The following is a 13,263-nucleotide window of genomic DNA, read 5'->3' on the forward strand; positions in this document are numbered from 1 at the left end:
GACGAGTCTCTCGTGGATCCTACTGTCATTATTTCTTAGGTTTGAACGGTACAGTAAGTGTTCGAGGAACCTATTCATGACAAGACCTCAGCAGCGTCGACTCCGTGGCGCAACGGTAGCGCGTCTGACTCCAGATCAGAAGGTTGCGTGTTCAAATCACGTCGGGGTCACAGTGAAATTTTCGTTTACGAAAGCCATAGGCGAGTATGTCAGTTTAATCAGATACCAAACGATTACAGAGAACGGACGAACAGAACTTGCTTGAAAAAAGCTACTAGTGCAATTTTCGCGTTCTGACATTAAAGTGTAGGCGCCGACTCACACTTTCTCCAGGCGCGAACTGTCTAGTATTTTTGATATTTATATCGTTTAACGCTAATATATAACTGAGAGATAATGATTACGCAATATTTTGCTCGATTAGACGTCTTTAGCCAGGCAGAGTATAACATTTTTCCTTAAGTTATGGGAATAGAAAGATCGTGAAAGGGGGTATAGCTCAGTCGTAGAGCATTCGACTGCAGATCGAGAGGTCCCCGGTTCAATCCCGGGTGCCCCCTTCATTTTTCAGTATCTCGAAAAAACAAATGACGGTTGTCGCGGTGAGTTGCAAATAACATGTTTCAGATGCACTCCGCACGCCATACCGAAGGCTTTGGAGCAACATTTCAATGGGGGGATCGCAGCCCAGGCTCTTGCAGGTCATCGTCCTCCCGCCATGCGGTCGAACTGTACGAAATCCACTTGCTTGGGGGAAGAATCTTGTACACTGAATTTTATAGAATATGGTGATAGGCAAAAGTTTTCGTGTACTGCTGCACGGAGAAACAAAAATTGGAGGAGCTGGGATTTGAACCCAGGACTTTCTGCATGCGAAGCAGACACTCTACCACTGAGTTACACCCCCGCCAGAGCAACTACATCTGGGACGAGTCTCTCGTGGATCCTACTGTCATTATTTCTTAGGTTTGAACGGTACAGTAAGTGTTGGAGGAACCTATTCATGACAAGACCTCAGCAGCGTCGACTCCGTGGCGCAACGGTAGCGCGTCTGACTCCAGATCAGAAGGTTGCGTGTTCAAATCACGTCGGGGTCACAGTGAAATTTTCGTTTACGAAAGCCATAGGCGAGTATGTCAGTTTAATCAGATACCAAACGATTACAGAGAACGGACGAACAGAACTTGCTTGAAAAAAGCTACTAGTGCAATTTTCGCGTTCTGACATTAAAGTGTAGGCGCCGACTCACACTTTCTCCAGGCGCGAACTGTCTAGTATTTTTGATATTTATATCGTTTAACGCTAATATATAACTGAGAGATAATGATTACGCAATATTTTGCTCGATTAGACGTCTTTAGCCAGGCAGAGTATAATATTTTTCCTTAAGTTATGGGAATAGAAAGATCGTGAAAGGGGGTATAGCTCAGTCGTAGAGCATTCGACTGCAGATCGAGAGGTCCCAGGTTCAATCCCGGGTGCCCCCTTCATTTTTCAGTATCTCGAAAAAACAAATGACGGTTGTCGCGGTGAGTTGCAAATAACATGTTTCAGATGCACTCCGCACGCCATACCGAAGGCTTTGGAGCAACATTTCAATGGGGGGATCGCAGCCCAGGCTCTTGCAGGTCATCGTCCTCCCGCCATGCGGTCGAACTGTACGAAATCCACTTGCTTGGGGGAAGAATCTTGTACACTGAATTTTATAGAATATGGTGATAGGCAAAAGTTTTCGTGTACTGCTGCACGGAGAAACAAAAATTGGAGGAGCTGGGATTTGAACCCAGGACTTTCTGCATGCGAAGCAGACACTCTACCACTGAGTTACACCCCCGCCAGAGCAACTACATCTGGGACGAGTCTCTCGTGGATCCTACTGTCATTATTTCTTAGGTTTGAACGGTACAGTAAGTGTTGGAGGAACCTATTCATGACAAGACCTCAGCAGCGTCGACTCCGTGGCGCAACGGTAGCGCGTCTGACTCCAGATCAGAAGGTTGCGTGTTCAAATCACGTCGGGGTCACAGTGAAATTTTCGTTTACGAAAGCCATAGGCGAGTATGTCAGTTTAATCAGATACCAAACGATTACAGAGAACGGACGAACAGAACTTGCTTGAAAAAAGCTACTAGTGCAATTTTCGCGTTCTGACATTAAAGTGTAGGCGCCGACTCACACTTTCTCCAGGCGCGAACTGTCTAGTATTTTTGATATTTATATCGTTTAACGCTAATATATAACTGAGAGATAATGATTACGCAATATTTTGCTCGATTAGACGTCTTTAGCCAGGCAGAGTATAATATTTTTCCTTAAGTTATGGGAATAGAAAGATCGTGAAAGGGGGTATAGCTCAGTCGTAGAGCATTCGACTGCAGATCGAGAGGTCCCCGGTTCAATCCCGGGTGCCCCCTTCATTTTTCAGTATCTCGAAAAAACAAATGACGGTTGTCGCGGTGAGTTGCAAATAACATGTTTCAGATGCACTCCGCACGCCATACCGAAGGCTTTGGAGCAACATTTCAATGGGGGGATCGCAGCCCAGGCTCTTGCAGGTCATCGTCCTCCCGCCATGCGGTCGAACTGTACGAAATCCACTTGCTTGGGGGAAGAATCTTGTACACTGAATTTTATAGAATATGGTGATAGGCAAAAGTTTTCGTGTACTGCTGCACGGAGAAACAAAAATTGGAGGAGCTGGGATTTGAACCCAGGACTTTCTGCATGCGAAGCAGACACTCTACCACTGAGTTACACCCCCGCCAGAGCAACTACATCTGGGACGAGTCTCTCGTGGATCCTACTGTCATTATTTCTTAGGTTTGAACGGTACAGTAAGTGTTCGAGGAACCTATTCATGACAAGACCTCAGCAGCGTCGACTCCGTGGCGCAACGGTAGCGCGTCTGACTCCAGATCAGAAGGTTGCGTGTTCAAATCACGTCGGGGTCACAGTGAAATTTTCGTTTACGAAAGCCATAGGCGAGTATGTCAGTTTAATCAGATACCAAACGATTACAGAGAACGGACGAACAGAACTTGCTTGAAAAAAGCTACTAGTGCAATTTTCGCGTTCTGACATTAAAGTGTAGGCGCCGACTCACACTTTCTCCAGGCGCGAACTGTCTAGTATTTTTGATATTTATATCGTTTAACGCTAATATATAACTGAGAGATAATGATTACGCAATATTTTGCTCGATTAGACGTCTTTAGCCAGGCAGAGTATAATATTTTTCCTTAAGTTATGGGAATAGAAAGATCGTGAAAGGGGGTATAGCTCAGTCGTAGAGCATTCGACTGCAGATCGAGAGGTCCCCGGTTCAATCCCGGGTGCCCCCTTCATTTTTCAGTATCTCGAAAAAACAAATGACGGTTGTCGCGGTGAGTTGCAAATAACATGTTTCAGATGCACTCCGCACGCCATACCGAAGGCTTTGGAGCAACATTTCAATGGGGGGATCGCAGCCCAGGCTCTTGCAGGTCATCGTCCTCCCGCCATGCGGTCGAACTGTACGAAATCCACTTGCTTGGGGGAAGAATCTTGTACACTGAATTTTATAGAATATGGTGATAGGCAAAAGTTTTCGTGTACTGCTGCACGGAGAAACAAAAATTGGAGGAGCTGGGATTTGAACCCAGGACTTTCTGCATGCGAAGCAGACACTCTACCACTGAGTTACACCCCCGCCAGAGCAACTACATCTGGGACGAGTCTCTCGTGGATCCTACTGTCATTATTTCTTAGGTTTGAACGGTACAGTAAGTGTTCGAGGAACCTATTCATGACAAGACCTCAGCAGCGTCGACTCCGTGGCGCAACGGTAGCGCGTCTGACTCCAGATCAGAAGGTTGCGTGTTCAAATCACGTCGGGGTCACAGTGAAATTTTCGTTTACGAAAGCCATAGGCGAGTATGTCAGTTTAATCAGATACCAAACGATTACAGAGAACGGACGAACAGAACTTGCTTGAAAAAAGCTACTAGTGCAATTTTCGCGTTCTGACATTAAAGTGTAGGCGCCGACTCACACTTTCTCCAGGCGCGAACTGTCTAGTATTTTTGATATTTATATCGTTTAACGCTAATATATAACTGAGAGATAATGATTACGCAATATTTTGCTCGATTAGACGTCTTTAGCCAGGCAGAGTATAATATTTTTCCTTAAGTTATGGGAATAGAAAGATCGTGAAAGGGGGTATAGCTCAGTCGTAGAGCATTCGACTGCAGATCGAGAGGTCCCCGGTTCAATCCCGGGTGCCCCCTTCATTTTTCAGTATCTCGAAAAAACAAATGACGGTTGTCGCGGTGAGTTGCAAATAACATGTTTCAGATGCACTCCGCACGCCATACCGAAGGCTTTGGAGCAACATTTCAATGGGGGGATCGCAGCCCAGGCTCTTGCAGGTCATCGTCCTCCCGCCATGCGGTCGAACTGTACGAAATCCACTTGCTTGGGGGAAGAATCTTGTACACTGAATTTTATAGAATATGGTGATAGGCAAAAGTTTTCGTGTACTGCTGCACGGAGAAACAAAAATTGGAGGAGCTGGGATTTGAACCCAGGACTTTCTGCATGCGAAGCAGACACTCTACCACTGAGTTACACCCCCGCCAGAGCAACTACATCTGGGACGAGTCTCTCGTGGATCCTACTGTCATTATTTCTTAGGTTTGAACGGTACAGTAAGTGTTGGAGGAACCTATTCATGACAAGACCTCAGCAGCGTCGACTCCGTGGCGCAACGGTAGCGCGTCTGACTCCAGATCAGAAGGTTGCGTGTTCAAATCACGTCGGGGTCACAGTGAAATTTTCGTTTACGAAAGCCATAGGCGAGTATGTCAGTTTAATCAGATACCAAACGATTACAGAGAACGGACGAACAGAACTTGCTTGAAAAAAGCTACTAGTGCAATTTTCGCGTTCTGACATTAAAGTGTAGGCGCCGACTCACACTTTCTCCAGGCGCGAACTGTCTAGTATTTTTGATATTTATATCGTTTAACGCTAATATATAACTGAGAGATAATGATTACGCAATATTTTGCTCGATTAGACGTCTTTAGCCAGGCAGAGTATAATATTTTTCCTTAAGTTATGGGAATAGAAAGATCGTGAAAGGGGGTATAGCTCAGTCGTAGAGCATTCGACTGCAGATCGAGAGGTCCCCGGTTCAATCCCGGGTGCCCCCTTCATTTTTCAGTATCTCGAAAAAACAAATGACGGTTGTCGCGGTGAGTTGCAAATAACATGTTTCAGATGCACTCCGCACGCCATACCGAAGGCTTTGGAGCAACATTTCAATGGGGGGATCGCAGCCCAGGCTCTTGCAGGTCATCGTCCTCCCGCCATGCGGTCGAACTGTACGAAATCCACTTGCTTGGGGGAAGAATCTTGTACACTGAATTTTATAGAATATGGTGATAGGCAAAAGTTTTCGTGTACTGCTGCACGGAGAAACAAAAATTGGAGGAGCTGGGATTTGAACCCAGGACTTTCTGCATGCGAAGCAGACACTCTACCACTGAGTTACACCCCCGCCAGAGCAACTACATCTGGGACGAGTCTCTCGTGGATCCTACTGTCATTATTTCTTAGGTTTGAACGGTACAGTAAGTGTTGGAGGAACCTATTCATGACAAGACCTCAGCAGCGTCGACTCCGTGGCGCAACGGTAGCGCGTCTGACTCCAGATCAGAAGGTTGCGTGTTCAAATCACGTCGGGGTCACAGTGAAATTTTCGTTTACGAAAGCCATAGGCGAGTATGTCAGTTTAATCAGATACCAAACGATTACAGAGAACGGACGAACAGAACTTGCTTGAAAAAAGCTACTAGTGCAATTTTCGCGTTCTGACATTAAAGTGTAGGCGCCGACTCACACTTTCTCCAGGCGCGAACTGTCTAGTATTTTTGATATTTATATCGTTTAACGCTAATATATAACTGAGAGATAATGATTACGCAATATTTTGCTCGATTAGACGTCTTTAGCCAGGCAGAGTATAATATTTTTCCTTAAGTTATGGGAATAGAAAGATCGTGAAAGGGGGTATAGCTCAGTCGTAGAGCATTCGACTGCAGATCGAGAGGTCCCCGGTTCAATCCCGGGTGCCCCCTTCATTTTTCAGTATCTCGAAAAAACAAATGACGGTTGTCGCGGTGAGTTGCAAATAACATGTTTCAGATGCACTCCGCACGCCATACCGAAGGCTTTGGAGCAACATTTCAATGGGGGGATCGCAGCCCAGGCTCTTGCAGGTCATCGTCCTCCCGCCATGCGGTCGAACTGTACGAAATCCACTTGCTTGGGGGAAGAATCTTGTACACTGAATTTTATAGAATATGGTGATAGGCAAAAGTTTTCGTGTACTGCTGCACGGAGAAACAAAAATTGGAGGAGCTGGGATTTGAACCCAGGACTTTCTGCATGCGAAGCAGACACTCTACCACTGAGTTACACCCCCGCCAGAGCAACTACATCTGGGACGAGTCTCTCGTGGATCCTACTGTCATTATTTCTTAGGTTTGAACGGTACAGTAAGTGTTCGAGGAACCTATTCATGACAAGACCTCAGCAGCGTCGACTCCGTGGCGCAACGGTAGCGCGTCTGACTCCAGATCAGAAGGTTGCGTGTTCAAATCACGTCGGGGTCACAGTGAAATTTTCGTTTACGAAAGCCATAGGCGAGTATGTCAGTTTAATCAGATACCAAACGATTACAGAGAACGGACGAACAGAACTTGCTTGAAAAAAGCTACTAGTGCAATTTTCGCGTTCTGACATTAAAGTGTAGGCGCCGACTCACACTTTCTCCAGGCGCGAACTGTCTAGTATTTTTGATATTTATATCGTTTAACGCTAATATATAACTGAGAGATAATGATTACGCAATATTTTGCTCGATTAGACGTCTTTAGCCAGGCAGAGTATAATATTTTTCCTTAAGTTATGGGAATAGAAAGATCGTGAAAGGGGGTATAGCTCAGTCGTAGAGCATTCGACTGCAGATCGAGAGGTCCCCGGTTCAATCCCGGGTGCCCCCTTCATTTTTCAGTATCTCGAAAAAACAAATGACGGTTGTCGCGGTGAGTTGCAAATAACATGTTTCAGATGCACTCCGCACGCCATACCGAAGGCTTTGGAGCAACATTTCAACGGGGGGATCGCAGCCCAGGCTCTTGCAGGTCATCGTCCTCCCGCCATGCGGTCGAACTGTACGAAATCCACTTGCTTGGGGGAAGAATCTTGTACACTGAATTTTATAGAATATGGTGATAGGCAAAAGTTTTCGTGTACTGCTGCACGGAGAAACAAAAATTGGAGGAGCTGGGATTTGAACCCAGGACTTTCTGCATGCGAAGCAGACACTCTACCACTGAGTTACACCCCCGCCAGAGCAACTACATCTGGGACGAGTCTCTCGTGGATCCTACTGTCATTATTTCTTAGGTTTGAACGGTACAGTAAGTGTTGGAGGAACCTATTCATGACAAGACCTCAGCAGCGTCGACTCCGTGGCGCAACGGTAGCGCGTCTGACTCCAGATCAGAAGGTTGCGTGTTCAAATCACGTCGGGGTCACAGTGAAATTTTCGTTTACGAAAGCCATAGGCGAGTATGTCAGTTTAATCAGATACCAAACGATTACAGAGAACGGACGAACAGAACTTGCTTGAAAAAAGCTACTAGTGCAATTTTCGCGTTCTGACATTAAAGTGTAGGCGCCGACTCACACTTTCTCCAGGCGCGAACTGTCTAGTATTTTTGATATTTATATCGTTTAACGCTAATATATAACTGAGAGATAATGATTACGCAATATTTTGCTCGATTAGACGTCTTTAGCCAGGCAGAGTATAATATTTTTCCTTAAGTTATGGGAATAGAAAGATCGTGAAAGGGGGTATAGCTCAGTCGTAGAGCATTCGACTGCAGATCGAGAGGTCCCCGGTTCAATCCCGGGTGCCCCCTTCATTTTTCAGTATCTCGAAAAAACAAATGACGGTTGTCGCGGTGAGTTGCAAATAACATGTTTCAGATGCACTCCGCACGCCATACCGAAGGCTTTGGAGCAACATTTCAATGGGGGGATCGCAGCCCAGGCTCTTGCAGGTCATCGTCCTCCCGCCATGCGGTCGAACTGTACGAAATCCACTTGCTTGGGGGAAGAATCTTGTACACTGAATTTTATAGAATATGGTGATAGGCAAAAGTTTTCGTGTACTGCTGCACGGAGAAACAAAAATTGGAGGAGCTGGGATTTGAACCCAGGACTTTCTGCATGCGAAGCAGACACTCTACCACTGAGTTACACCCCCGCCAGAGCAACTACATCTGGGACGAGTCTCTCGTGGATCCTACTGTCATTATTTCTTAGGTTTGAACGGTACAGTAAGTGTTGGAGGAACCTATTCATGACAAGACCTCAGCAGCGTCGACTCCGTGGCGCAACGGTAGCGCGTCTGACTCCAGATCAGAAGGTTGCGTGTTCAAATCACGTCGGGGTCACAGTGAAATTTTCGTTTACGAAAGCCATAGGCGAGTATGTCAGTTTAATCAGATACCAAACGATTACAGAGAACGGACGAACAGAACTTGCTTGAAAAAAGCTACTAGTGCAATTCTCGCGTTCTGACATTAAAGTGTAGGCGCCGACTCACACTTTCTCCAGGCGCGAACTGTCTAGTATTTTTGATATTTATATCGTTTAACGCTAATATATAACTGAGAGATAATGATTACGCAATATTTTGCTCGATTAGACGTCTTTAGCCAGGCAGAGTATAATATTTTTCCTTAAGTTATGGGAATAGAAAGATCGTGAAAGGGGGTATAGCTCAGTCGTAGAGCATTCGACTGCAGATTGAGAGGTCCCCGGTTCAATCCCGGGTGCCCCCTTCATTTTTCAGTATCTCGAAAAAACAAATGACGGTTGTCGCGGTGAGTTGCAAATAACATGTTTCAGATGCACTCCGCACGCCATACCGAAGGCTTTGGAGCAACATTTCAATGGGGGGATCGCAGCCCAGGCTCTTGCAGGTCATCGTCCTCCCGCCATGCGGTCGAACTGTACGAAATCCACTTGCTTGGGGGAAGAATCTTGTACACTGAATTTTATAGAATATGGTGATAGGCAAAAGTTTTCGTGTACTGCTGCACGGAGAAACAAAAATTGGAGGAGCTGGGATTTGAACCCAGGACTTTCTGCATGCGAAGCAGACACTCTACCACTGAGTTACACCCCCGCCAGAGTAACTACATCTGGGACGAGTCTCTCGTGGATCCTACTGTCATTATTTCTTAGGTTTGAACGGTACAGTAAGTGTTCGAGGAACCTATTCATGACAAGACCTCAGCAGCGTCGACTCCGTGGCGCAACGGTAGCGCGTCTGACTCCAGATCAGAAGGTTGCGTGTTCAAATCACGTCGGGGTCACAGTGAAATTTTCGTTTACGAAAGCCATAGGCGAGTATGTCAGTTTAATCAGATACCAAACGATTACAGAGAACGGACGAACAGAACTTGCTTGAAAAAAGCTACTAGTGCAATTTTCGCGTTCTGACATTAAAGTGTAGGCGCCGACTCACACTTTCTCCAGGCGCGAACTGTCTAGTATTTTTGATATTTATATCGTTTAACGCTAATATATAACTGAGAGATAATGATTACGCAATATTTTGCTCGATTAGACGTCTTTAGCCAGGCAGAGTATAATATTTTTCCTTAAGTTATGGGAATAGAAAGATCGTGAAAGGGGGTATAGCTCAGTCGTAGAGCATTCGACTGCAGATCGAGAGGTCCCCGGTTCAATCCCGGGTGCCCCCTTCATTTTTCAGTATCTCGAAAAAACAAATGACGGTTGTCGCGGTGAGTTGCAAATAACATGTTTCAGATGCACTCCGCACGCCATACCGAAGGCTTTGGAGCAACATTTCAATGGGGGGATCGCAGCCCAGGCTCTTGCAGGTCATCGTCCTCCCGCCATGCGGTCGAACTGTACGAAATCCACTTGCTTGGGGGAAGAATCTTGTACACTGAATTTTATAGAATATGGTGATAGGCAAAAGTTTTCGTGTACTGCTGCACGGAGAAACAAAAATTGGAGGAGCTGGGATTTGAACCCAGGACTTTCTGCATGCGAAGCAGACACTCTACCACTGAGTTACACCCCCGCCAGAGCAACTACATCTGGGACGAGTCTCTCGTGGATCCTACTGTCATTATTTCTTAGGTTTGAACGGTACAGTAAGTGTTGGAGGAACCTATTCATGACAAGACCTCAGCAGCGTCGACTCCGTGGCGCAACGGTAGCGCGTCTGACTCCAGATCAGAAGGTTGCGTGTTCAAATCACGTCGGGGTCACAGTGAAATTTTCGTTTACGAAAGCCATAGGCGAGTATGTCAGTTTAATCAGATACCAAACGATTACAGAGAACGGACGAACAGAACTTGCTTGAAAAAAGCTACTAGTGCAATTTTCGCGTTCTGACATTAAAGTGTAGGCGCCGACTCACACTTTCTCCAGGCGCGAACTGTCTAGTATTTTTGATATTTATATCGTTTAACGCTAATATATAACTGAGAGATAATGATTACGCAATATTTTGCTCGATTAGACGTCTTTAGCCAGGCAGAGTATAATATTTTTCCTTAAGTTATGGGAATAGAAAGATCGTGAAAGGGGGTATAGCTCAGTCGTAGAGCATTCGACTGCAAATCGAGAGGTCCCCGGTTCAATCCCGGGTGCCCCCTTCATTTTTCAGTATCTCGAAAAAACAAATGACGGTTGTCGCGGTGAGTTGCAAATAACATGTTTCAGATGCACTCCGCACGCCATACCGAAGGCTTTGGAGCAACATTTCAATGGGGGGATCGCAGCCCAGGCTCTTGCAGGTCATCGTCCTCCCGCCATGCGGTCGAACTGTACGAAATCCACTTGCTTGGGGGAAGAATCTTGTACACTGAATTTTATAGAATATGGTGATAGGCAAAAGTTTTCGTGTACTGCTGCACGGAGAAACAAAAATTGGAGGAGCTGGGATTTGAACCCAGGACTTTCTGCATGCGAAGCAGACACTCTACCACTGAGTTACACCCCCGCCAGAGCAACTACATCTGGGACGAGTCTCTCGTGGATCCTACTGTCATTATTTCTTAGGTTTGAACGGTACAGTAAGTGTTGGAGGAACCTATTCATGACAAGACCTCAGCAGCGTCGACTCCGTGGCGCAACGGTAGCGCGTCTGACTCCAGATCAGAAGGTTGCGTGTTCAAATCACGTCGGGGTCACAGTGAAATTTTCGTTTACGAAAGCCATAGGCGAGTATGTCAGTTTAATCAGATACCAAACGATTACAGAGAACGGACGAACAGAACTTGCTTGAAAAAAGCTACTAGTGCAATTTTCGCGTTCTGACATTAAAGTGTAGGCGCCGACTCACACTTTCTCCAGGCGCGAACTGTCTAGTATTTTTGATATTTATATCGTTTAACGCTAATATATAACTGAGAGATAATGATTACGCAATATTTTGCTCGATTAGACGTCTTTAGCCAGGCAGAGTATAATATTTTTCCTTAAGTTATGGGAATAGAAAGATCGTGAAAGGGGGTATAGCTCAGTCGTAGAGCATTCGACTGCAGATCGAGAGGTCCCCGGTTCAATCCCGGGTGCCCCCTTCATTTTTCAGTATCTCGAAAAAACAAATGACGGTTGTCGCGGTGAGTTGCAAATAACATGTTTCAGATGCACTCCGCACGCCATACCGAAGGCTTTGGAGCAACATTTCAATGGGGGGATCGCAGCCCAGGCTCTTGCAGGTCATCGTCCTCCCGCCATGCGGTCGAACTGTACGAAATCCACTTGCTTGGGGGAAGAATCTTGTACACTGAATTTTATAGAATATGGTGATAGGCAAAAGTTTTCGTGTACTGCTGCACGGAGAAACAAAAATTGGAGGAGCTGGGATTTGAACCCAGGACTTTCTGCATGCGAAGCAGACACTCTACCACTGAGTTACACCCCCGCCAGAGCAACTACATCTGGGACGAGTCTCTCGTGGATCCTACTGTCATTATTTCTTAGGTTTGAACGGTACAGTAAGTGTTCGAGGAACCTATTCATGACAAGACCTCAGCAGCGTCGACTCCGTGGCGCAACGGTAGCGCGTCTGACTCCAGATCAGAAGGTTGCGTGTTCAAATCACGTCGGGGTCACAGTGAAATTTTCGTTTACGAAAGCCATAGGCGAGTATGTCAGTTTAATCAGATACCAAACGATTACAGAGAACGGACGAACAGAACTTGCTTGAAAAAAGCTACTAGTGCAATTTTCGCGTTCTGACATTAAAGTGTAGGCGCCGACTCACACTTTCTCCAGGCGCGAACTGTCTAGTATTTTTGATATTTATATCGTTTAACGCTAATATATAACTGAGAGATAATGATTACGCAATATTTTGCTCGATTAGACGTCTTTAGCCAGGCAGAGTATAATATTTTTCCTTAAGTTATGGGAATAGAAAGATCGTGAAAGGGGGTATAGCTCAGTCGTAGAGCATTCGACTGCAGATCGAGAGGTCCCCGGTTCAATCCCGGGTGCCCCCTTCATTTTTCAGTATCTCGAAAAAACAAATGACGGTTGTCGCGGTGAGTTGCAAATAACATGTTTCAGATGCACTCCGCACGCCATACCGAAGGCTTTGGAGCAACATTTCAATGGGGGGATCGCAGCCCAGGCTCTTGCAGGTCATCGTCCTCCCGCCATGCGGTCGAACTGTACGAAATCCACTTGCTTGGGGGAAGAATCTTGTACACTGAATTTTATAGAATATGGTGATAGGCAAAAGTTTTCGTGTACTGCTGCACGGAGAAACAAAAATTGGAGGAGCTGGGATTTGAACCCAGGACTTTCTGCATGCGAAGCAGACACTCTACCACTGAGTTACACCCCCGCCAGAGCAACTACATCTGGGACGAGTCTCTCGTGGATCCTACTGTCATTATTTCTTAGGTTTGAACGGTACAGTAAGTGTTGGAGGAACCTATTCATGACAAGACCTCAGCAGCGTCGACTCCGTGGCGCAACGGTAGCGCGTCTGACTCCAGATCAGAAGGTTGCGTGTTCAAATCACGTCGGGGTCACAGTGAAATTTTCGTTTACGAAAGCCATAGGCGAGTATGTCAGTTTAATCAGATACCAAACGATTACAGAGAACGGACGAACAGAACTTGCTTGAAAAAAGCTACTAGTGCAATT

The 13,263-nt window shown here is 45.9% G+C and overlaps 43 non-coding genes across 43 annotated transcripts; 29 read left to right on the forward strand and 14 right to left on the reverse strand.

Moving 5' to 3' along the window:
• Positions 1-98: 98 nt before the first annotated feature.
• On the forward strand, positions 99-170 carry Trnaw-cca (transfer RNA tryptophan (anticodon CCA)). The gene has a single exon. It is a non-coding gene; the product is annotated as a tRNA-Trp (tRNA).
• Positions 171-488: 318 nt separating this feature from the next.
• Positions 489-560, forward strand: Trnac-gca (transfer RNA cysteine (anticodon GCA)). The gene has a single exon. It is a non-coding gene; the product is annotated as a tRNA-Cys (tRNA).
• A 275-nt stretch (positions 561-835) lies between these two features.
• Positions 836-907, reverse strand: Trnaa-cgc (transfer RNA alanine (anticodon CGC)). Its single transcript has one exon. It is a non-coding gene; the product is annotated as a tRNA-Ala (tRNA).
• A 118-nt stretch (positions 908-1,025) lies between these two features.
• Positions 1,026-1,097, forward strand: Trnaw-cca (transfer RNA tryptophan (anticodon CCA)). Its single transcript has one exon. It is a non-coding gene; the product is annotated as a tRNA-Trp (tRNA).
• A 318-nt stretch (positions 1,098-1,415) lies between these two features.
• Trnac-gca (transfer RNA cysteine (anticodon GCA)) lies at positions 1,416-1,487 on the forward strand. Its single transcript has one exon. It is a non-coding gene; the product is annotated as a tRNA-Cys (tRNA).
• A 275-nt stretch (positions 1,488-1,762) lies between these two features.
• On the reverse strand, positions 1,763-1,834 carry Trnaa-cgc (transfer RNA alanine (anticodon CGC)). The gene has a single exon. It is a non-coding gene; the product is annotated as a tRNA-Ala (tRNA).
• A 118-nt stretch (positions 1,835-1,952) lies between these two features.
• Positions 1,953-2,024, forward strand: Trnaw-cca (transfer RNA tryptophan (anticodon CCA)). Its single transcript has one exon. It is a non-coding gene; the product is annotated as a tRNA-Trp (tRNA).
• Positions 2,025-2,342: 318 nt separating this feature from the next.
• Trnac-gca (transfer RNA cysteine (anticodon GCA)) lies at positions 2,343-2,414 on the forward strand. The gene has a single exon. It is a non-coding gene; the product is annotated as a tRNA-Cys (tRNA).
• Positions 2,415-2,689: 275 nt separating this feature from the next.
• Positions 2,690-2,761, reverse strand: Trnaa-cgc (transfer RNA alanine (anticodon CGC)). The gene has a single exon. It is a non-coding gene; the product is annotated as a tRNA-Ala (tRNA).
• A 118-nt stretch (positions 2,762-2,879) lies between these two features.
• On the forward strand, positions 2,880-2,951 carry Trnaw-cca (transfer RNA tryptophan (anticodon CCA)). The gene has a single exon. It is a non-coding gene; the product is annotated as a tRNA-Trp (tRNA).
• A 318-nt stretch (positions 2,952-3,269) lies between these two features.
• Positions 3,270-3,341, forward strand: Trnac-gca (transfer RNA cysteine (anticodon GCA)). The gene has a single exon. It is a non-coding gene; the product is annotated as a tRNA-Cys (tRNA).
• A 275-nt stretch (positions 3,342-3,616) lies between these two features.
• On the reverse strand, positions 3,617-3,688 carry Trnaa-cgc (transfer RNA alanine (anticodon CGC)). The gene has a single exon. It is a non-coding gene; the product is annotated as a tRNA-Ala (tRNA).
• A 118-nt stretch (positions 3,689-3,806) lies between these two features.
• Trnaw-cca (transfer RNA tryptophan (anticodon CCA)) lies at positions 3,807-3,878 on the forward strand. The gene has a single exon. It is a non-coding gene; the product is annotated as a tRNA-Trp (tRNA).
• Positions 3,879-4,196: 318 nt separating this feature from the next.
• On the forward strand, positions 4,197-4,268 carry Trnac-gca (transfer RNA cysteine (anticodon GCA)). Its single transcript has one exon. It is a non-coding gene; the product is annotated as a tRNA-Cys (tRNA).
• A 275-nt stretch (positions 4,269-4,543) lies between these two features.
• Trnaa-cgc (transfer RNA alanine (anticodon CGC)) lies at positions 4,544-4,615 on the reverse strand. The gene has a single exon. It is a non-coding gene; the product is annotated as a tRNA-Ala (tRNA).
• Positions 4,616-4,733: 118 nt separating this feature from the next.
• Trnaw-cca (transfer RNA tryptophan (anticodon CCA)) lies at positions 4,734-4,805 on the forward strand. The gene has a single exon. It is a non-coding gene; the product is annotated as a tRNA-Trp (tRNA).
• Positions 4,806-5,123: 318 nt separating this feature from the next.
• Trnac-gca (transfer RNA cysteine (anticodon GCA)) lies at positions 5,124-5,195 on the forward strand. The gene has a single exon. It is a non-coding gene; the product is annotated as a tRNA-Cys (tRNA).
• Positions 5,196-5,470: 275 nt separating this feature from the next.
• On the reverse strand, positions 5,471-5,542 carry Trnaa-cgc (transfer RNA alanine (anticodon CGC)). Its single transcript has one exon. It is a non-coding gene; the product is annotated as a tRNA-Ala (tRNA).
• Positions 5,543-5,660: 118 nt separating this feature from the next.
• Trnaw-cca (transfer RNA tryptophan (anticodon CCA)) lies at positions 5,661-5,732 on the forward strand. Its single transcript has one exon. It is a non-coding gene; the product is annotated as a tRNA-Trp (tRNA).
• Positions 5,733-6,050: 318 nt separating this feature from the next.
• Positions 6,051-6,122, forward strand: Trnac-gca (transfer RNA cysteine (anticodon GCA)). Its single transcript has one exon. It is a non-coding gene; the product is annotated as a tRNA-Cys (tRNA).
• A 275-nt stretch (positions 6,123-6,397) lies between these two features.
• Positions 6,398-6,469, reverse strand: Trnaa-cgc (transfer RNA alanine (anticodon CGC)). Its single transcript has one exon. It is a non-coding gene; the product is annotated as a tRNA-Ala (tRNA).
• Positions 6,470-6,587: 118 nt separating this feature from the next.
• Positions 6,588-6,659, forward strand: Trnaw-cca (transfer RNA tryptophan (anticodon CCA)). Its single transcript has one exon. It is a non-coding gene; the product is annotated as a tRNA-Trp (tRNA).
• A 318-nt stretch (positions 6,660-6,977) lies between these two features.
• Positions 6,978-7,049, forward strand: Trnac-gca (transfer RNA cysteine (anticodon GCA)). The gene has a single exon. It is a non-coding gene; the product is annotated as a tRNA-Cys (tRNA).
• Positions 7,050-7,324: 275 nt separating this feature from the next.
• Positions 7,325-7,396, reverse strand: Trnaa-cgc (transfer RNA alanine (anticodon CGC)). The gene has a single exon. It is a non-coding gene; the product is annotated as a tRNA-Ala (tRNA).
• A 118-nt stretch (positions 7,397-7,514) lies between these two features.
• On the forward strand, positions 7,515-7,586 carry Trnaw-cca (transfer RNA tryptophan (anticodon CCA)). The gene has a single exon. It is a non-coding gene; the product is annotated as a tRNA-Trp (tRNA).
• A 318-nt stretch (positions 7,587-7,904) lies between these two features.
• Trnac-gca (transfer RNA cysteine (anticodon GCA)) lies at positions 7,905-7,976 on the forward strand. The gene has a single exon. It is a non-coding gene; the product is annotated as a tRNA-Cys (tRNA).
• Positions 7,977-8,251: 275 nt separating this feature from the next.
• Positions 8,252-8,323, reverse strand: Trnaa-cgc (transfer RNA alanine (anticodon CGC)). Its single transcript has one exon. It is a non-coding gene; the product is annotated as a tRNA-Ala (tRNA).
• Positions 8,324-8,441: 118 nt separating this feature from the next.
• On the forward strand, positions 8,442-8,513 carry Trnaw-cca (transfer RNA tryptophan (anticodon CCA)). The gene has a single exon. It is a non-coding gene; the product is annotated as a tRNA-Trp (tRNA).
• A 318-nt stretch (positions 8,514-8,831) lies between these two features.
• Positions 8,832-8,903, forward strand: Trnac-gca (transfer RNA cysteine (anticodon GCA)). Its single transcript has one exon. It is a non-coding gene; the product is annotated as a tRNA-Cys (tRNA).
• A 275-nt stretch (positions 8,904-9,178) lies between these two features.
• On the reverse strand, positions 9,179-9,250 carry Trnaa-cgc (transfer RNA alanine (anticodon CGC)). Its single transcript has one exon. It is a non-coding gene; the product is annotated as a tRNA-Ala (tRNA).
• A 118-nt stretch (positions 9,251-9,368) lies between these two features.
• Positions 9,369-9,440, forward strand: Trnaw-cca (transfer RNA tryptophan (anticodon CCA)). Its single transcript has one exon. It is a non-coding gene; the product is annotated as a tRNA-Trp (tRNA).
• A 318-nt stretch (positions 9,441-9,758) lies between these two features.
• Positions 9,759-9,830, forward strand: Trnac-gca (transfer RNA cysteine (anticodon GCA)). Its single transcript has one exon. It is a non-coding gene; the product is annotated as a tRNA-Cys (tRNA).
• A 275-nt stretch (positions 9,831-10,105) lies between these two features.
• Positions 10,106-10,177, reverse strand: Trnaa-cgc (transfer RNA alanine (anticodon CGC)). The gene has a single exon. It is a non-coding gene; the product is annotated as a tRNA-Ala (tRNA).
• A 118-nt stretch (positions 10,178-10,295) lies between these two features.
• On the forward strand, positions 10,296-10,367 carry Trnaw-cca (transfer RNA tryptophan (anticodon CCA)). Its single transcript has one exon. It is a non-coding gene; the product is annotated as a tRNA-Trp (tRNA).
• A 318-nt stretch (positions 10,368-10,685) lies between these two features.
• On the forward strand, positions 10,686-10,757 carry Trnac-gca (transfer RNA cysteine (anticodon GCA)). The gene has a single exon. It is a non-coding gene; the product is annotated as a tRNA-Cys (tRNA).
• A 275-nt stretch (positions 10,758-11,032) lies between these two features.
• Trnaa-cgc (transfer RNA alanine (anticodon CGC)) lies at positions 11,033-11,104 on the reverse strand. The gene has a single exon. It is a non-coding gene; the product is annotated as a tRNA-Ala (tRNA).
• Positions 11,105-11,222: 118 nt separating this feature from the next.
• Trnaw-cca (transfer RNA tryptophan (anticodon CCA)) lies at positions 11,223-11,294 on the forward strand. Its single transcript has one exon. It is a non-coding gene; the product is annotated as a tRNA-Trp (tRNA).
• A 318-nt stretch (positions 11,295-11,612) lies between these two features.
• Positions 11,613-11,684, forward strand: Trnac-gca (transfer RNA cysteine (anticodon GCA)). Its single transcript has one exon. It is a non-coding gene; the product is annotated as a tRNA-Cys (tRNA).
• Positions 11,685-11,959: 275 nt separating this feature from the next.
• Positions 11,960-12,031, reverse strand: Trnaa-cgc (transfer RNA alanine (anticodon CGC)). The gene has a single exon. It is a non-coding gene; the product is annotated as a tRNA-Ala (tRNA).
• Positions 12,032-12,149: 118 nt separating this feature from the next.
• Positions 12,150-12,221, forward strand: Trnaw-cca (transfer RNA tryptophan (anticodon CCA)). The gene has a single exon. It is a non-coding gene; the product is annotated as a tRNA-Trp (tRNA).
• Positions 12,222-12,539: 318 nt separating this feature from the next.
• Trnac-gca (transfer RNA cysteine (anticodon GCA)) lies at positions 12,540-12,611 on the forward strand. Its single transcript has one exon. It is a non-coding gene; the product is annotated as a tRNA-Cys (tRNA).
• A 275-nt stretch (positions 12,612-12,886) lies between these two features.
• Trnaa-cgc (transfer RNA alanine (anticodon CGC)) lies at positions 12,887-12,958 on the reverse strand. The gene has a single exon. It is a non-coding gene; the product is annotated as a tRNA-Ala (tRNA).
• Positions 12,959-13,076: 118 nt separating this feature from the next.
• Trnaw-cca (transfer RNA tryptophan (anticodon CCA)) lies at positions 13,077-13,148 on the forward strand. The gene has a single exon. It is a non-coding gene; the product is annotated as a tRNA-Trp (tRNA).
• The last annotated feature ends 115 nt before the right edge of the window (positions 13,149-13,263 follow it).

This window comes from Schistocerca nitens, chromosome 4 (assembly GCF_023898315.1).
Source record: "Schistocerca nitens isolate TAMUIC-IGC-003100 chromosome 4, iqSchNite1.1, whole genome shotgun sequence".
NCBI classification, from domain to species: Eukaryota; Metazoa; Arthropoda; class Insecta; order Orthoptera; family Acrididae; genus Schistocerca; species Schistocerca nitens.